A 20,352-nucleotide genomic window follows, 5' to 3' on the forward strand; every position below is an offset into this window, starting at 1 on the left:
ACTAGATGATCCTCAGGGTCCCTTCCAACTGTACAGTTCTATGATTCTATGTTCTCAATTGAGGTTTAGCCAGTGATGAAATTTCTCTGTTCCAAAGACACAGAGATACCGTACAGGAAGTTTCAGAGTTGTGCAGCTTCCAGGAGATGCTACTGTGGAGAATCACAACGCCAGGGCTCTTCCTTAGGACAAGGCTAGGAAGTCTCAAAACACCTCTCATCATCCAGAAAAGATTGAAATAATTTCATAGAGATTTCTTTTTCTTTCTCTTTCTTTCTTTCTTTCTTTCTTTCTTTCTTTCTTTCTTTCTTTCTTTCTTTCTTCCTCTCTCTCTCTCTCTCTCTCTCTCTGTGTGTGTGTCTCTGTCTCTTTCTTCCTTTCTTTCTTGAACTATAAATAAGCTCACATCCACACCATATTGTTTAAAGCACACAACTTCTTCCAAATAACTCTGGGAGTTGTAGTTTGCCACTCACAGGAGCTGCAGTTACAGACACCCTTAACAAACTAAAGTCCCCAGGATTCTCTGGAAGAAGGCAGGCGCTTTCAATGTGCATTAAATGTGCTTTGGATGTATGATGTAGATGTGAACTCAGTGTGAATGGAAGTGGCACTTATTGTGAGAACAAGAGAGTCAATGTTTGTCTGGAAAACACTGAATCACCAACAATATATATATATTGCTGATTTACTGTTTTCCTTCATTCCCACCCACTCTGCTTATAAAAAAAACCAAATCAAGCTAGGGCATTTTATGCCACTCACCATTAGAAGGGGGGGGGTGTTTGAGGGGCATTGGCAAAAGGATTCCAATGAACAATCCTTAAAATGTGTGACTACAAAACTGTAAAAAAACAAAATGGGGAAAAAAAACTTAATTGCAGTTTAGACTTCAGATTTATTTGAAAAGGGGATAATGATAGTAATTACCCAGTTTGAGTTTTGGAGAAGGCTAATTAGATCCCCAACACATTTGTATGCACAAAGCAAACCATAAATACAAAAGACCATCTGGTCCTTATCAGCTTACAACACTAACACTGTCTGTAATTATTTTTTCCCCCTATATTGTTTTGATGTTGACATTTGATGCTGCAATACGTTGGGCCTCAATAAGGGAATAACCTGCCATGTTGAAAAGCTCTGATCGGGTTTTCTTTGTACCTTTTTTAAAAAAAAAAAAAAAATCCCTGCTCGCTCTCATGCTGCAAAAGAGTTGCTGTGTTTTATCAAAACTTAAAGGTGCGAGTGTTGATTTCCCTCTAGGATGGACATCATTCGACCCTTAAGATGTTGCTGTAGGTCAACAAGACCTTCATGGTTTTAAGAGGCTGCCAAAATATGGTTTCCAAACATCCCATGTGTGGGTGTTTTAGGTTGGGGGGTGGGGAGTAAGATTGGGATATGGATGTGAGCTTGCATTCTGGTTTCACTATGTAGATGAGCTTGCTTTTTTCCCTAAAAGTAGTTTTGGATGCACCTGTCTATATCAATTTATGTGGCTTTCTCATCCCCCCCCCCCCGTCTTAACTTCAGCTCAGCAATTTTTGAACAGATAAAAAAAGCCCTCATGAAAATTTATCAGCATTTTCTCATAATATACCATTTTTTTCTATGTGCTTCTTACTAATACACATTTTTAGAAGCCGTTTCCCCTAACACGATGCATTTATATTACATGCTCGCTAAGGTATGCATTTGTATGTATCATTTCCTGTAATTTGCACATTTTTATTCACAACAATTGGCTAGAAAATGGCATCCCAAGATTCTGAGAAGTATGAATCTTGAAATGTAGCTGTATTCGGTCAAAAAGTATGAATTAGCTCATTTCTCTCTTAAATGCAGACAAAACCAAATTTCTTCTCTATCTCCATCTATAGAGCAATCTTATCCAGGCAGCCTGTGGAGCATCATTATGTTTAGATAATTAGGCCAGAGCTGTGATCCTAAACACATGCCTTGGAAATATGTTAACTGGAATCGATGAGACTTACTTCTAAATAAATGTGTTTAGGATTGAGAGAAATGTTTGGCCCTTCCTGTGCCCCTCTCCTCCAATTGCTCCTTTCTTGCCCTTTATTGCTTGCACACAACTTTTCTTTGGCCTATGAAACAAAGCTTGAGGAGAAATCAAAAACTGGTTTTGTGTGAAAGGCCCGTGAGCTGAGCTCGGTTCTGGTATTGAAAACAAATTTCAGGGCTAAGAGGCACTCAGAGTTGCCCTGTCCCTTAATTCTGTGGCCATCCATCTTGATAAGTCACTATATCCTGCTTGGTAGACTATATCTGTGATAATCAGCAGCAGTCTAAACATTGATCAAGGTGAAGATAGCATAATAAGGATTAAAGAATCTCACAGGCCCATAGATAAATAATTTGAAGTAAATTGCGGACTTGAGTAAATGTGTCAAAAGGCAAACATGGCTAATGACTAGTAGATACCCTCTTTCAGGTAGGTCAAGAAATCCTAACGTGGTAATGTTCCTTAATAAAGACCTTAATTTGAATATGTAAATGGTGGCTGACCATGCTTACCTCTTTCTAGAGCTCGGCAAACATTGGAAAAGATAATGCTCATGTCGGTCTGATTACAGTGGTACCTCGGGTTAAGTACTTAATTCATTCCGGAGGTCCGTTCTTAACCTGAAACTGTTCTTAACCTGAAGCACCACTTTAGCTAATGGGGCCTCCTGCTGCCGCCGTGCCGCCGGGGCACAATTCCTGTTCTCATCCTGAAGCAAAGTTCTTAACCTAAAGCACTATTTCTGGGTTAGCGGAGTCTGTAACCTGAAGCGTATGTAACCTGAAGCGTATCTAACGCGAGGTACCACTGTACATGGTTACTGGACATCTCACAAACCGGTACTGATCATCTGCTGCGGTATACAGTGGTGCCTCACAAGACGAAATTAATCCGTTCCGCGAGTCTCTTTGTCTTGCGGTTTTTTCGTCTTGCGAAGCACGGCTATTAGCGGCTATTAGCGGCTTAGCGGCTATTAACGGCTTAGCGGCTTTAAGAAAAAGGAAACAAACTCGCAAGAACTCGCAAGACGTTTCGTCTTGCGAAGCAAGCCCATAGGGAAATTCGTCTTGCGGAACGACTCAAAAAACGCAAAACCCTTTCGTCTAGCGAGTTTTTCGTCTTGCGAGGCATTCGTCTTGCGGGGCACCACTGTACTTTGAAACATCTAACGGCTTTGCGACACTGCTTTGTGTTTCCATTCATGCAAGGCAGGGCATCTGATTCTTGCATCCCTGCAGCCCTCTGTGCCATGCCCCACACTGCTCCAGAGAGTCCCCCAACCCCCAGGAGCAGCTTTCATTGGTTCCAAAGTGGGTTGGCCGACTGGCAAAAATTGGGCACTCCACTTTCCCTTCATAGAAGTTCTTACTGCTAGTTCAAAGCTACTTGTTAGGTGACTCTTCAGAGCATCAGTGAAAGCTACCTGGGAAACAGTACACATTCCCATTCCCTAACATGGCACAGGAATACAATATCTCAGTGGAGAAGCACATGCTTTGTTTGCAGAAGGTCCCAGGTTAAGTCCCTGGCATCTCCAGGTATAAGGGGGAGATGCCTCTGAAGCCCAGGAGAGCCCATGCCCCTCATTGTAGATAATGATGCAGTGGCCAGAGCAATGATCAGACTGCATCACCTACCGCAGTGATGGTGGTGGTTGCATGCTAATTAGTAACACTGGCTAATTAGGAGCATTGCATGCTAATTAGGAGTATGTACAAATTAGGAGTGTTGGGTACTGAAGAACTTGCTACAGGGCTTGTGCTTTGATGGCTTTCAATAGTTCATTAGTCTTGAAATGTAATGATACTACATACCAATAGGGAGCTCGTTCTTAGATCCTTGTGTAGACAGAACTGATGGGTACCATCTATGCACAAGAGGAAGGCATCAGCAGGCTTGGAGGGAGTGGAACTGAAGGTTTGCAGAAGCACAATAGAAGAAACTCTTGTATGGAGAATGGAAAACTGCCCCCTGATGACTGAGCATTCTCAGATGCAGGCTGACTGTTGGGGAAGTGAGGAAAACCTGGAGTGGAATAGCATGCTTTGGAAGACAACGTGACTGACTTGCGGTCATGTAACATTTCATTCCATATCCCCATATTTCCCTAAATGCTAATAACCGTGTTATATTTGAGTTTTCATGCAACATAAATGACACTCCCAGAAAAGTACGGTGCTTGTTTAGTGCTCGCTTCCATGCTGTTTGATTCCAGGAAAGGAAAGGAAAGGAAAGAAAAACAGTTTGCAGCATTCCTAACCCGGAGTAAAGTGTCAAAATTTGGGTCAATATACCAGCAGACAGTTCTTTACTGCTGTTTTCATGGAGTAAGCATGGGGGAACAGAAGCACACATCTGCGGAGAGGGTGGGAGAGTAAGGGTCTTGTCCAGTGATGTTCATTTTTTGGTCATGCCACAGCCACTATTGTGCATGAAATTTAGCACAACAAGCCGGTACAGGCAATTCCCCTTTTACGTGCATTCAAGGCACGCATGACCGCACATATGTGTATCGCTGCAAACACGGAAGCGGCACCAAAAGGGTCGAAAACAGCCCTCAAAGGGTGCAAAGCGGCGTAAAAACAGTGTCTAGCAATCTCACAAGCCTTTGCAAGTGCAGTCCCAGGAGCCCTTGCAACGAACTTTGAGGCCTGTGGAGAGTTGGATTTTGAACAAGGAGGTTTGGAGGGAGCAATTGAATTCTTGTTCGTTTGTTTTTTAAAAAAGTTTTTTTCAAGGATTTCCAGAGGTTTAGAAGTACTTCGGAAAGTAACCCCCCACGTAAATGGCGACTTGCCTGTACCAGGTGTTTGCAGGCTTTTCCGAAGGTGTTCCCAACATACGCGATTTCACTTAAATGTGCGGTGCCTTAGAATGTGACCCCCGCGTAAACGGGGAGCTGTCTGTATATTGGTAAAAAACGAAAAAGAAAGCCACAGTTCCGTAACAGGGCAGGCACTGCCATGTGAAAGGAACATTGGAAAACAGGACAGAAGCATTGGCGTTACAATCAGGAAAACTAACACAATGTTCACCATGTCAGAATGCACCCTTGGGGGAGCAGTCCGTGCTGTAAAAATCCATCGCAAATCCCACTCATCCCCACATCACAAAGAGACGGGGCAAACTTCAGTAGCAACAGCCCCCAATGATCTTGGGCAAAAGTTCTGCCTCACTCTTGCTTACCAAGATTCCTCATAACTGACTTAAATAAACATTCACATCCTTAGTAGAAAATGTGTAGAAGATAGAGAAATAAAAATGTATATTCATTTTTATTTTTAGGTTTGATGTTACTGTACAAAAATATTAGTATTTTTTCTTTTGGGTGGTATCAAGGGACGCGGGTGGCGCTGTGGGTTAAACCACAGAGCCTAGGACTTGCCGACCAGAAGGTCGGTGGTTCGAATCCCCGCGACGGGGTGAGCTCCAGTTGCTCGGTCCCTGCTCCTGCCAACCTAGCAGTTCGAAAGCACCTCAAAGTGCAAGTAGATAAATAGGTACCGCTCTGGCGGAAGGTAAACGGCATTTCCGTGCGCTACTCTGGTTCGCCAGAAGCGGCTTAGTCATGCTGGCCACATGACCCGGAAGCTGTACGCTGGCTCCCTCGGCCAGTAAAGCGAGATGAGCGCCGCAACCCCAGAGTCGTCCGTGACTGGACCTAATGGTCCCTTTACCTTTACCGTTAAGGTGGGCGAAAGGAGAAACAAACCAGAAGCGGAAGTTGGGGGAAGCCTAGGAGGGGAGGGAGGAAGGAATGTATAGTAAATGTTATGGAGATGAGATGTATGTAATGAATGAAAAAGAAAATTGAATAATTAAAAAAGAAAAAAGATTCATCGTAACTGACAGTTCCTTGTGAGTTTCATTGCAGAGTTGTTGTCCCTCACATAGAGTTGGAGCTGGACATTCACATGAACTGGAGCCATGCAAACTTTTCCCTCCCTCTCTCCCTGCCCCCGCCACCACACTATATGTTCAGTTATTGAACTGCAACTAATCACATTATTCCTCCCTGCCCCCCCTGAAAAAACCCCTCATAAAAATCCATGCCAGCAATTTACTTCTGACTTGCCAGCTCCTCACAGCTTGCTGTTAATGTGTTACAATATATGAGTGCCGTGTGCCAGGAGCTATTATTTGGAGTTGGCGTGAGTGTGGTGACAGGCAGGATAAGAGGCACGCTCAACCTGCAAGGTGACGGAGGGAAGAATTTCCCAGTTACCAAGGCTTCGTTGAACTTGTGGGAAGCGTAGGCGTAGCCCCTGTTTCTGAAAGCTCCAGCATATGTTTGTTAGAATTAGTGAAGGGTTTTTTTGCAGGGTGAGTAGGTGCAGGGGTGCTTTCAAAACAATGGCTCCCTGAGATTACAAAAAACCACAAACCTTTCCCCAATATTTGTGCATATTCTTGTATCTTAGTTCTCCCTCCCCGTTGTTATTCCTGTTTCGTATAATTGTAGCGTTGCTCGTGGTTGAATAAGCGCCAGGCATATTATTCTGCTACCTTTTCGTCTTCTGAAATTCTGGCAGGTATTTCCTAGACAAGGCCTAGTCTCAGGCACTAGGATCTTGGGCTTTCGTTTGAATAAGAGCCGAAATTTCTCGGGGACCCGAATTCTGCACCCATGTAAATCGTGCATCCGCTTTCTAGGAAGATGTAATGTAGAAAATGATCCTTCCTATTCTAATTCTTTAACATTGTTTTCTAACAACGAATATAGGTTGCAAAGCTAACACTGAGGGAAATGATTTGTACAGTGGACGCTCGGGTTGCGAACGTGATCCATGCAGGAAGCACGTTCACAACCTGCAGCGTTCGCAACCTGCAGCGCCACGTCTGCGCACACGCAAGTCACGATTCAGTGCTTCTGCACATAGCACGATTTAGTGCTTCTGCGCACGTGCAAGTGCCAAAACCTGGAAGTAACTCGTTCCTGTACTTCCGGGTTCAGCGCAGTGCGCAACACAAAACGTCTGTAACCTGAGGTATGACTGTACACTGGTACCTCAGTTAAGTACTTAATTCGTTCCAGAGGTCCGTTCTTAACCTGAAACTGTTCTTAACCTGAACCACCACTTTAGCTAATGGGGCCTCCTGCTGCCGCCGCGCCGCTAGAGCACAATTTCTGTTCTCATCCTGAAGCAAAGTTCTTAACCCGAGGTACTATTTCTGGATTAACAGAGTCTGTAACCTGAAGCGTATGTGACCTGAAGCGTATGTAACCCGAGGTACCACTATACTAAACTGGTGTGTGATCAAAATTGTTATGGGGATAGCTTTTGATAGTTGACTGTGGCTTCCTCTCATACTTTGTAGTTTTGCTAAGTTTACCTAGTTCATATTTAGGGAGAAGGGTGAATGTGCCTGTTGGCTTGTTATGGTGTCCCTAGAGGTTGTACGAGGCACATGGCTGTCCTTGAAAGTGCCCCATCCAATAAAGTGACATCATTGTTCTTTGATTTTCCCTCCCTTGGAGTCTATTTCACTGGGCACAATTTGTGAAGGCACAGAAAATGGATGGTGGCATACTGTTACATACTGGATAGCATTGGCGCTGAACTGAATTTTCATAGCTTCATATTTTCAGTGCGGAAAGGGGAAGATTTGGTCTCCTGAAACATTCTCCAAAAAGCCAGAAACTTGTCTTACACCAGGCAAAGGCAAACTCAGCTCTCCAGATGTTCTGGGACTACAACTCCCATCATCCCTAGCTAACAGGACCAGTGGTCAGGGATAATGGGAGTTGTAGTCCCAAAACATCTGGAGGGCAGAGTTTGCCTATGCCTGTCTTACACCATCGTTGTTTTTTCTGTTTACTGCCAATCTTGGCACTTCCTTTAACACATTTCTCCCCCCTAAAAAGAATTATTTTCCCCCTCACTACATGATCCAGCCAATCAGGTTTCAACATTTTGACTTTACAGTGCTGTGTAGCCGGTCAGATTTGACTATGCTACAATATAATGAAGCCAAGCCAGAGCGAGGGCTCTGTTTCACGAGACCCTCAAATGACTGCCAAAACTGGGAGGGTGCATTTTGAAGGTGGGCAAAATCATTTCACAGCACGCAAACCCCTTGTTTCAGAACTCATCCCTGTATTTGCGCAGGGGAGATGGATAGAGGGATACGAGACTACTCTTTTCAGCCACTGCTACATATATTTTGTAACATTTAATTTTATTGAAAGGAATGTTATAAAATATAAATAGCAGGTGGGGGGGGGAGAGAATCTGGGATTTAAAGATACTGATAGCTGAGTTGCAACCTGGTTTAGACCCCAAGATGCCTCTCCTTTCATAAAAGAATCAGCAGCACTTAAAAAAGCCGACTGCATAAGCAGTGAAACCTTTTTTTGCCAAATGAAACCAGGTTCTGTGCTTGCTTGCTTTATTCTTTTTCTTTTCCTAAACTGGAAGAGAAGGTGGATGAATAATAGGACCCAAGTGTGTTCTGGTCTATACAGTTTTGTGGACTCGCTAAGTAATTTGTCATGTTTCATTTCATCTCTCTGAAAGTTTAATGCCATTAGCGTGCCAGAGTGCTCCTGCCATTCCCACCGGCTCTCCTAGCACATGAAGCCCTGGGTTGGGCTGGGAATGTCGGGACGTTTAAGCCGTGCTACGCTTTGTGATAAAGGGATTTGTGCACCCTCCGCGATTCCATGTGCGTGGAATTTCACTTCGACTTCGCTATGTGGCTCCTTTCAAATAAAGCAGGCTTCATTGGTCCCATGCAGAAAAATGTTCAAGCAGCAATCCCTACCCAGCAGTCCCTTGATGGCATAGAAGCTCTGATACCCAGGTGAAGCTCATCCCCCAAACAATGTCTTTGTCAATAAGTGTGCTCTACTGGAGGCGTTGGAACACAGAGAGACCTCTGGATCCGTACAAATGCATGCCAAAAACACAAGCTATAAAGTCAGCCCAGAGTGTGCATTTTCCCTGGTGCAGAAATTATATTTTGGTGCATGGTATGATGAGGTCTACTTTTCGCCCTGTCGCTGAGCTCATCTGCGCTCCTAGTTTGATTTACTGATGGCGGCTTCTTCCCAACGCCAGACTAAATTAGGTCACATTGAAATCGATGGAACAAGTTAGCCGTGACATAACTTAAATCCCACTCATTAAATAGGAGCATAACCAAATTTAGAGAGAGCAATCTGCTAAATATAAGAAGCTGGTGTAAATCACCTATTCTAAACTCTATTCAATGTAGACTACTTCCAGTTGAGCTGGCCTAAACCTACAGAGACATAAAAAGTCTTCAAAATAAGAGTTTGATTTGTGCCACCCGTTTTGCCAGTGCTGGGTTGCCGGGTTGTGTGATTGAGCCGAACTGAGTTGTGTTCCAATATTATTGCCCCTGCCCAGTCCTGCTACTCTCCCAGAACACCCATTTTTTCTACTGGTCTTGACTCAGCTGGGTGAGCCCCAGTTATGCTGGCATATTGCTGCTTGAGCCAAGAATTGGCCAGCTGAGCTGCAGATCTGATGGATCCTAACTTGCTTGTCCCAGCAGATTTTGGGTTTGTATTGCTCCAAATTTGACCCAGATTATTCTTTCTTGGAGAGTCCTGGCTCATTGTTTCCCACATGTTATGAGAGTGGCTATATTGCATGCACCAATCTGCTTCATTTTGACTGTGAGGTGACCCACTGCCTCAAGGCAAGATGCTGTAGCTCAGGGATATTATTATTATTATTATTATTATTATTATTATTATTATTATTATTATGTTATACCCCATCCATCTGACTGTGTTGCCCCAGCTACTCTGGGTGGCTTCCAGCATATATAAAAACATAACAAAACATTAAACCCTAAAAGGCTTCCCTAAACAGGGCTGCCTTCAGGTGTCTTTTAAAAGTAGGATAGTTGCTCATTTCCGTAACATCTGATGGGAGGGCATTCCACAGGGTGGGCATCACTACTGAGAAGGCCCTCTGTCTGGTTCCCTGTAGCTTCACTTCTCGCAGTGAGGGAACCACCAGAAGGCCCTTGGCGCTGGACCTCAGTGTCCGGGCTGAACGATGGGGGTGGATATGCTCCTTCAGGTCTACAAGGCCAAGGCCGTTTAGGGCTTTAAAGGTCAGCACCTATATGTTTTGGCCAGCATCCAGTGTTCAAAACTCCCATTGTTTCTGAGCTCTGTGCCTAAGACTGCAGAGTAGAAGGAAAGGAGGACCTTTTTCTGCCTCCCCGCTTCAAGCAACACTCTGAAGACTGGAGAAGAGACCCTCTTAAGAATATTAGAGGGGTGGGCGGGGGAAGGACTAGACCAGGGGTCAGCAAACTTTTCCAGCAGGGGGCTGGTCCACTGTCCCTCAGACCTTGGGGGGGGCAGACTATATTTTTTGGGGGGAAATTCCTATGCCCCACAAATAACCCGGAGATGCATTTTAAATAAAAGGGCACATTCTACTCATGTAAAAACATCAGGCAGGCCCTACAAATAACCCGGAGATGCCTTTTAAATAAAAGGGCACATTCTACTCATGTAAAAACACGCTGATTCCCGGACCGTCCACGGGCCAGATATAGAAGGTGATTGGGCCGGATCCAGCCCCCGGGCCTTAGGTTGCCCACCCATGGACTAGACCATGTGAAAAATTCGTTCATTTTCAGCTTTATGTTGTTGTTGTATAAAAAAAGCACCGCCTAGACATTCCGTTGTTGCGCCCATAACCTAGGCTTAAGATGCCATTTAGCTCCTAGTTTTCCTATTTCCGTTTCTAACACAGCCTGCATCTCTTACAATCCCTGACCATTGGCCGGATGGAGCTGATGGAAGCGATAGCCCCAGGACCTGGAGGACAGCAAGCTGGGGGAGGCTTCCTAGAAATACAGTTTCCAGATGTCCTTGTTGGAAGCCAAACTAAGCAAGGCTGGAACGGGCTTCAGTTTGCGGTCTAGACATTCCTTTGATATCAGGCAGCACCAATTCCTACTTCTTGAAAAGAAAAGGAAACCTGCACTTTCATAAAACGAGGATGGGGAGCCCATGGCTCACCTTGTGTTGCTAGGCTACCAACTTCTGTCATCCCTAGCGGGTATGACCAACGGGCAGGGATGATGGGAGTTGTGGTCTACCAACGTTTGGACAGGCAACCCACCCCTGCTGCAAAACATCGACTGTTGCTTCTCCAGACCAATGCAATGGTGCAAATGATGGATCCCCCCTCTAATTTAAGATAAAAAGGGACGCAGGTGGCGCCGTGGGTTAAACCACAGAGCCTAGGACTTGCTGATCAGAAGGTCAGCGGTTCGAATCCCTGCGATGGGGTGAGCTCCCGTTGCTCGGTCCCTGCTCCTGCCAACCTAGCAGTTTGAAAGGACGTCAAAGTGCAAGTAGATAAATAGGTACTGCTCCAGCGGGAAAGTAAACAGCGTTTCTGTGTGCTGCTCTGGTTCGCCAGAAGCGGCTTAGTCATAGAATCATAGAGTTGGAAGAGACCACAAGGGCCATCGAGTCCAACCCCCTGCCAAGCAGGAAACACCATCAGAGCACTCCTGACATATGGTTGTCAAGCCTCTGCTTAAAGACCTCCAAAGAAGGAGACTCCGCCACACTCCTTGGCAGCAAATTCCACTGTCGAACAGCTCTTACTGTCAGGAAGTTCTTCCTAATGTTTAGGTGGAATCTTCTTTCTTGTAGTTTGGATCCATTGCTCCGTGTCCTCTTCTCTGGAGCAGCAGAAAACAACCTTTCTCCCTCCTCTATGTGACATCCTTTTATATATTTGAACATGGCTATCATATCACCCCTTAACCTCCTCTTCTGCAGGCTAAACATGCCCAGCTCCCTTAGCCATTCCTCATAAGGCATCATTTCCAGGCCTTTGACCATTTTGGTTGCCCTCCTCTGGACACGTTCCAGTTTGTCAGTGTCCTTCTTGAACTGTGGTGCCCAGAACTGGACACAGTACTCCAGGTGAGGTCTGACCAGAGCAGAATGCAGTGGCACTATTACTTCCCTTGATCTAGATGCTATACTCCTATTGATGCAGCCCAGAATTGCATTGGCTTTTTTAGCTGCCGCATCACACTGTTGGCTCATGTCAAGTTTGTAGTCAACCAAGACTCCTAGATCCTTTTCACATGTACCATGCTGGCCACATGACCTGGAAGCTGTACGCCGGCTCCCTTGGCCAATAAAGCGAGATGAGCGCCGCAACCCCAGAGTCGGTCACGATGACCTAATTGTCAGGGGTCCTTTTACCTTTAATTTAAGATAGCACACACTTGTTACAGATACGGACGTCCCCACGTGCCAACTCGGGCCGATGCTCGCGGATCGTCTCCATTGCACCCCGACTCTCGAGCGCTGACAGTGGAGGTCTCGCTGAACGGGCCGTGCTGTTTAATGAGTCAGACACAATGCTGGAAATAAAAGTATGAGCCCGAGCGATGGAGGGGGTGATGTCATCCCTAGCAACAGATGGCCAAGTGCCTCTCAAACACCCCCACCCCACACTTGCCTAGCATTGCTCAAGTGTCAGTGTTTGCAAATCTATATGCGACAATAAGGGTACCGCTGGGTTGACCGCTACTTTTATCTGCGCCCTTTTGTGCTGGCTCAGCAATTTCTCCATGGAAACGCCGTTTGCTGAATTGCTTGTTTGCTTTCATCGCCCCGTTCTTCTCTCTTGGCTCAGCTCAACTCTTTGGTCCCAGCATAACGTATAAAAGTGGTCACAAGCAAATATCGCCCTCTTTTTGAGGTCTGGCACGCACAAAGCACCTTTTAAAAAGAGAGAGAATTCTTTTTCATTCATTCATTCACTTACTTTATTTTATTACAAAAGGGGAGCTGAGTGTTGACCGGGCTTCCCGCTCCTGCGTCAAAGCCAGTTGAAATGGACGTTGCTTTGCATAGAGACTTCGGAAAGCGCAGCCGAGTTGTGTCAGGTCACCCTCTCATTCTTGTTGCAAAACATCAGCTGCTTTGAAATGTCTTGGGTAATTCCCTCAAATAAAGGTGGAAATAGAACCCGGTTTAGGGGGGTGGGGGTGGCGGGCGTACAAAAGCTGATCAGGCCAAATACTCTGCTAGCTGAAAGAAAGCAGATGTGAACGGGTGTATCAGTGTGCATACGTTCCTCATAGTACATGTTAGGCCTCAAATTGTGTGGCACCGTGGAACAATATTTGCATTTCTGGAAGCAAGAAAGGTATATACAGTTTGTCCACAGTTTGTCTGATTTTTAAGTCCTTAACCCAAGGTACCACTTTATTTCAATAGGAGTAGGTAAATGAGTGTGTGTGTGTGTGTGTGTGTGTGCGTGTGTGCGTGTGTGTGCGTGTGTGCGTGTGTGTGCGTGTGTGTGTGTGTGTGTGTGTATGCATACATGCATGCCTTGGTATTAGTGAGAGTTCTATTCTCAATTCCAGCCTCCTTGCTTCTTTTGAAATGTTTACATATTGCTTGCATTTTCAGTAACTTGTATGTTTCCAATGTGCTCATTATTATTACAGTGGTACCTCCGGTTAAGTACTTAATTCGTTCCGGAGGTCCGTTCTTAACCTGAAACTGTTCTTAACCTGAAGCACCACTTTAGCTAATGGGGCCGCCTGCTGCTGCCGCGCCACCGGAGCACGATTTCTGTTCTCATCCTGAAGCAAAGTTCTTAACCCAAGGTACTATTTCTGGGTTAGTGGAGTCTGTAACCTGAAGCGTATGTAACCCGAGGTACCACTGTATTTAATTAAAATCCAGACATCGCCTCTTCGGTGTGCCAGTCAATCAGCCATACCTTCCTTCAGGATATCCATTTCCATTGTTTTTCCTACAAGACATAGGAACACAGGGAGATGCCTTGTACTGTATTAGACCATTGGCCCATCTAGCTCCATTATGTCAATTCTGACTGGCAGCGGCTCTGCAGGGTTTCAGGAAAAGGGTGTCTCCTAATGCTACCTGGAGTTGCTGAGCATTGAACATGGGACCTTCTGTGTGCTAATCTTATCTTCCCCCTGAACTGTATTCATTCCCCTGGCTCCTTTCCCCACCCTGATTGGGAGGGGGGGGGGAGCACAGCTGTTACTTTAAAGAAGCCGATTTAATGCACTAAATATCAGATCAGTTTTGCACTTAGCTAAGCCAAAGGGGGCATAGCTGAATGAGGCCACTCTTCTTTTAACTAGGCTTAACTGGTATAAGATTCTAGCCGCCAGTAACCCGGTGAGCAACATAGCAAGCAGAATAAAACGTGGTTAGATTTTGGTCGCCCTTGTTTTCCTTTAACAGACCCCAAGTAAACAAGAGGGAAAATATAGCACCTGGCCAAGCGTGGCTTGTCTTCCATACCCGTTGGCTTAATGCAGGTGGGACATCATTCTTGCTTTAGTGCTTTCAAGAGAGAGGCCCCCAGGCAGGGCTCACATTGCTATAATTTCATTCCTTGTTAAGAGATTGGAGCACGATAGCTGGAAACTACAAGGGGAGGCTGCAGAAAGAGAAAGTGGGATCAATTTGACCGCTATGCAAAAGCCATTCTTTACTAGGACAAGAAAGCACGCTGCCTAGATCTTTTCAGCTCCTTCCTGGGATTCAGGGCAGCCATTCTGTGCAGAAACCGCCTCCGCCTCCGGGAGATAGACTGTGCTGCCTATTGACATGCAAATGAAACCCTTTTGAGTGTGCCACTTTCCTTGGGATTCTCTGCATATCTAATCCAGGTAGATGTTACTTAGCCTAGTTACCAACTGGGGGTGTATATTCTGCATCCTGGCTGTGCTGCCTAGGGGCCTTGAGGGCACTTAGATCAGTTCCCCAAACTGCAGGTGTGCTGCCATCCTAACAAAAACAAGCCCAACAGCGGTTGTAGGGATGGCAAGTGCTGTTGCTGCTAGCTGGTCTAAGCCAAGCCAGTGTCACTTATCTCTGGATCCACCTTGGTCCTTTAGTGCAGCTGCTCATCCACACTACTCGTTTCCTGCTTTCTCCCAGGAAAACCCGCTCTTTACCTCTGAATTGGTGCGAAGTCAGTTGGGTCTTCCACACATTCCCTCTGATTTTAGAGCTAAGGCCCAGGCTTTCCCAGGAAAAGCGATGGGACAAACAGAAAACCGCTCGGACCCGTGGTTTTGACAGACAAACAAAGTGTGTATGAGCCCACATGAAACAAGCAGAAAGACACACTCTGGTTGTTGTGTACTGAGTTGAACAGGATCCAAAATGCAGCAGTCTGATTGGTCCTAGAACAATAAGATTCAGAATGCAGCAGTCTGATTGGTCCACAGGAGCCACCCAATCCAGCTCCAGGTGGAAGGGAATCCGCAACCTGATTGGCCTACAGGAGAATCCCGGAATTAGCCAATCACGTGGGGCCCATTGTGTAAATAATGTATATAAAGCATACATTCTGGGGGAACTTCCATTCCTCCTCACCACTATGAGCTGAATAAAGAGCATGAAATCCACTCTTGACTCTGAGTATATTTCAGTGGTTTTCTTCCTTGTTGGGCTCAGGACAGCAACTGAAGTGGCGGCAGGGCAGGGGTGGGCAGTGATGGCAATGGAAGGCAATGGACAGTCGAAATTGAGTCTGGATGGTGGTTAGCACAGGCTGGGTGAGGCCACAAACAATGATATAGATAGGTGGAGTAAATCAGTGTGAGAAATTTGCAAATGAGAAGAGAAGAAGAGCCTTCCAGATTGGACCAGTGGCCCATCTCTTCCAGCATCCTGCTCTCCCAAGTGGGCAACCAGATGCTTGTGGGAAACCTGCGAGCGAGAGCTGAGCTCAAGAGCACTCTCAGCTCCTGCGGTTTCCCGTGATGGGCATTCGGAAGCATTACTGCCTCCAGCTGTGAAGGCAGAGCTCTTCTTCTTCTTTGGCGATCACTCGTAGCCGAGTAAGATTGTCTTCCATAAACACGGTTTTAACAATGAGTTCCTAAGTGACTGTGGAGGCCAATTCTGGATCCACACGTCCTTCCACAGTGGGGACATTGGCTTCCGGGCGGGAGTTGATCATGGTGAGGGTTTGCCAAGCCTGCCTTCCTCTTAGCTCATTTCTCCCTTTCATCCTGAGTTCAAGCATCTTCAAAGGCCATGACACCTTTGGTAAAGGCTGTTCTCCAACTGGAACACTCGCAGGCCAGGGTTTCCCAGTTGTCAGTGTTTATACTACATTTTTTTAAAAATTTGCCTTGAGACAGTCTTGAAACCTCTTTTGTTGACCACCAGCATTACGCTTTTCCGTTTTTAAGTTCGGAATAGTGTAGTTGCTTTGGAAGACGATCATCAGGCATCTGCATAACATGACCAGTCCAACGAAATTGATGTTGAAGAATCATTGCTCTGACACTGGTAATCTGTGCTTCTTCCAGTACACTGGTATTAGTTCGCCTGAATTGCCATGCGGGACTAGACCCTCCCTATATCTGTATCATTCTGTTTCTGGCTCTGGTTGTCTCAGAGCACTCAGGTCATTAAGGTCAACATGAAGGTCTGTTTAAACCCCCTCTACCTATAGAGGAGTACCTGCCACTATACCCCCCCATTTCACTGATAATGGCCAATATCTGTTGATGAGTCCATGCTCCAGCACTTTGCCCAGCCTTTCCAGAGCTGTTTAAGGGTCAGCCTATCCACTTACACAGCTGACAATCCTCTCCAGGGCAGGAGTAGGAAGCAAAACTGCTGATCTCTCCTTTCTGGTTATTGCATGGGTCATTAAAGGCAAGTTTCTTCCGCTGATGCCATAGAACCTTGATAGCGCTGCTGCATGTGGTGACTTTGGGGGTGTGAGCTGTAATCTTGCCTCAGGTGGACTTTGCCATTTCCTCTTCTCAGCTCTTAAAGCTCTCCCACATAAAACGGATAGCTTCAGTCACATTTAACATGCCCTTCTATCTCTATAAAAGTCGGTAACATCCACTCTCCCAGTGTCCTGTGGGGGGACACTGAAGGATTTTATTCCTCCTTCATCTCTAAGTGAAGTAGCCTGATTTTCACTTCCCGAACTAATAATGGGGATCAGATAAAAATTGACCACTAAACCACGCTACGTCACAGCTGAATGGAGTATTTGTTTTGTTTTCACAATTACGCCTTGCGTCTCTTTTTCGGCTGGGTGATATATTGATGTATCATCCAAAACCTGTTTGACGGCCATAATGTGATATTGGAATCTTAGTTTTAGACCTGGCGATATATTGCGAATCATGGTGTGTGTGTGTGTGTGTGTTTCGTTCTATGCAAAAATCACAATGCAGGAAAAACCATGAAGCCAGCGAACGCCTCTGCATAGCTCCATCCTTATTTCAGACATTGTGACATATCAATATGATGTCAGATTTTTCATTCTCTCCAGTTGCTAGATGTGTGATTGTTACACCACATGTCTGTGTTTACGTCCCATGCTTGGGAAGTGTGGGAAACGGAAGCCAGTCCTTTGTACTTTCTCTCTCTCTCTCTCTCTCTCTCTCTCTCTCTCTCTCTCTCGGAGAAGATGTGAGAGAGACGCCATGATTGCTTTGTCCTGTATATTTTACTTAATAAACTCATATGCCACACCTCACAACCACTCTGCTGTTTGAGCGTGCACATGTCTTTGGATATGCGTCGCTGCTGCGCACCCGAACGGAAGAGTTACAGAACGTCCTGTGCTGTGCTCAAGGGGGAAGATGCCTGTAGAGGTTTCTCAGTTTGGGGGCTGTGCATCGTGCGCCCCCTCCCCGCTTTCCTGTCATATATCACCATGTTGGGCTGGTGATGTATTGCGATGTTGAAAACCAGGTATCACCCCATCCTAATCTCTTTGTGGTATTGTGGATATTTATCGCGCTTTCCTCTCTTTCTTTCTATTTTTACCAGTAGAGAGATGGGCTCCACTCCTGTTGGCAAAACAGAGGGGAGCCATTCCTGATTAATATCCCCCCCCCCACACACATATACAGTGCTCCCAGTGCAACCCCCCACACGGTTCCAGAAGGTTTTAGGAGACTGCAGGGGGAATTGGTAAAAATTGTACCCCCTCCAAACGCTCCCGTGGGCATCATTTGCTGTTGGGCAGCTTTCATGAGGGCTGCATGCCAGCAGAGGGCATGGCAGAAGCGAGCGTGGGAGTCACTGCTAATTTGGCTATCTAATCAGGGTTTGGATTTGCTCGTTAGCAACCCAGTGGGTCAAGGAGTAGAGCATAATCAGTGACAAAAGGTCACAGGCTCGAGATCGCAACTGAAGCTAATCAATCGGCTCGTTAATGTGCAATTGGTTCGTTCGAAGTATATTATTATCTTCATATGGAAGGCGATGATATTCTGAACCAGGAGTCAGATTGCAACATAAAGCCGTGCAGAGTAGCAACATAGTGCTAAGAAAATAATGTAAAGTAGGAGTTTCATGAGATTGTAATTGCATCGACAAAGCCATCAGTCGACGTAACCAAGGATTTGACCTCCTCCTAATCACCTCCACCCCATCTAGTTGTCCAACAGCTCCATAGCATATCCTAATTTCCCAGATTCCTAGCATACTTGACATTTTGGAATAAAGTTCATAGTTACTCAGCTGTTGCTAGGAGGGTGGGAACAAGTAAAAAAGTGTTATTTAAAAGAAACCAGGTAAGGGAAAAGGAAATAACAGGCAAAGAGAGTAAAATGGACTAGGACCAGGGTTCAAATCATAACTCAGCTGTGAAGCTCGCTGGGTGATCTTGGGACTGTGCATGAGGTGGGAGAGGAAACATAGGATATAAGGTTGCTCTGCAGCTGCCGTATTAATCCAGTTTCAGAGGAAGCCTATGCAGTTGATAGATACCCTCCCACATGCAAAAGGGCATTGGTTAGATGCATCAGGACATGAATAGCTGGCATAGAGGAACTATCTTCACAGCATTAGCCCTGTATCCATTTCATAGAATCATAGAATCAGAGTTGGAAGAGACCACAAGGGCCATCGAGTCCAACCCCCTGCCAAGCAGGAAACACCATCAGAGCACTCCTGACATATGGTTGTCAAGCCTCTGCTTAAAGACCTCCAAAGAAGGAGACTCCACCACACTCCTTGGCAGCAAATTCCACTGTCGAACAGCTCTTACTGTCAGGAAGTTCTTCCTAATGTTTAGGTGGAATCTTCTTTCTTGTAGTTTGGATCCATTGCTCCATGTCCGCTTCTCTGGAGCAGCAGAAAACAACCTTTCTCCCTCCTCTATGTGACATCCTTTTATATATTTGAACATGGCTATCATATCACCCCTTAACCTCCTCTTCTCCAGGCTAAACATGCCCAGCTCCCTTAGCCGTTCCTCATAAGGCATCGTTTCCAGGCCTTTGACCATTTTGGTTACCCTCCTCTGGACACGTTCCAGTTTGTCAGTGTCCTTCTTGAACTGTGGTGCCCAGAACTGGACACAGTACTCCAGGTGAGGTCTGACCAGAGCAGAATACAGTGGCACTATTACTTCCCTTGATCTAGATGCTATACTCCTATTGATGCAGCCCAGAATTGCATTGGCTTTTTTAGCTGCCGTGTCACACTGTTGGCTCATGTCAAATTTGTGGTCAACCAAGACTCCTAGATCCTTTTCACATGTACTGCTCTCAAGCCAGGTGTCACCCATCTTGTATTTGTGCCTCTCATTTTTTTTGCCCAAGTGCAATACTTTACATTTCTCCCTGTTAAAATTCATCTTGTTTGTTTTTGCCCAGTTCTCTAATCTGGGTGCTGAAAACACATGCAGACAAACATCGATTCTGCCAATCTAACTAATACGTAGTTAGTTAGGGAGCTCATGCAGGATGGCATCTGTATACGTAATACAAAACAGCAGCTGTCATTGCTGTCCATGCCGTGGAAGTTCTACCACAGAGTCCTAGTTGTCAGCATCTGAATTTGCAGCAGATCTTGACTGGGGGCCTGAGGAATGGCGTGTGTGGGTTCAGCTTTTGCATCGTTGCCTTGCTTTGTCCCCAAATGGGAACTGCCAGGAGGCCAGCAGAAGCATCAAAGAAGCTTCTAATTGCAACGAGTCAGAATGAATCCAGGTCTTTATAGGGCCTGATCCCTATAAAAGTGATTGGGTGGCTGGTCTGGTCTCGTAGGAGGACTCTACACCAGCTGCAGACCACCTTTCCTCAAACACGTCCTCCCAACTGGAGAGGTACCGGTCCTGAAAGTACCATAGAAACCCTAGTCTGGGCACAAATGAGATAAGGAACGTGTGGTGCTCCAGATGTTGGTTTACGACTCCCATCATCCCTGACTGTTGGCCATGCTGGCTGGGGCTGATGGGAGTTAGAGTCTGACAACACTGGAAGGGCCTCAAGTTCCCCATTCCTGGTATGCCCAGTGGACTAGTTTGAATGATCATATC

The 20,352-nt window shown here is 45.7% G+C and overlaps 1 protein-coding gene and 1 long non-coding RNA gene across 12 annotated transcripts in view; one reads left to right on the top strand and one right to left on the bottom strand.

Moving 5' to 3' along the window:
* The window catches only part of FAT3 (FAT atypical cadherin 3), a 719,557-nt gene that overhangs the window by 270,160 nt on the left and 429,045 nt on the right, over positions 1–20,352 (top strand). The window lies entirely within an intron of this gene.
* On the bottom strand, positions 13,734–15,146 carry LOC308475482. The gene is made up of 3 exons (XR_013985247.1): positions 14,996–15,146; positions 14,309–14,475; positions 13,734–13,815 (listed from the first exon to the last, which is right to left on the bottom strand). It is a non-coding gene; the product is annotated as an uncharacterized lncRNA (long non-coding RNA).

Source organism: Podarcis pityusensis (assembly GCF_964106645.2).
Source record: "Podarcis pityusensis genome assembly, chromosome: 4".
Taxonomy (NCBI): domain Eukaryota; kingdom Metazoa; phylum Chordata; class Lepidosauria; order Squamata; family Lacertidae; genus Podarcis; species Podarcis pityusensis.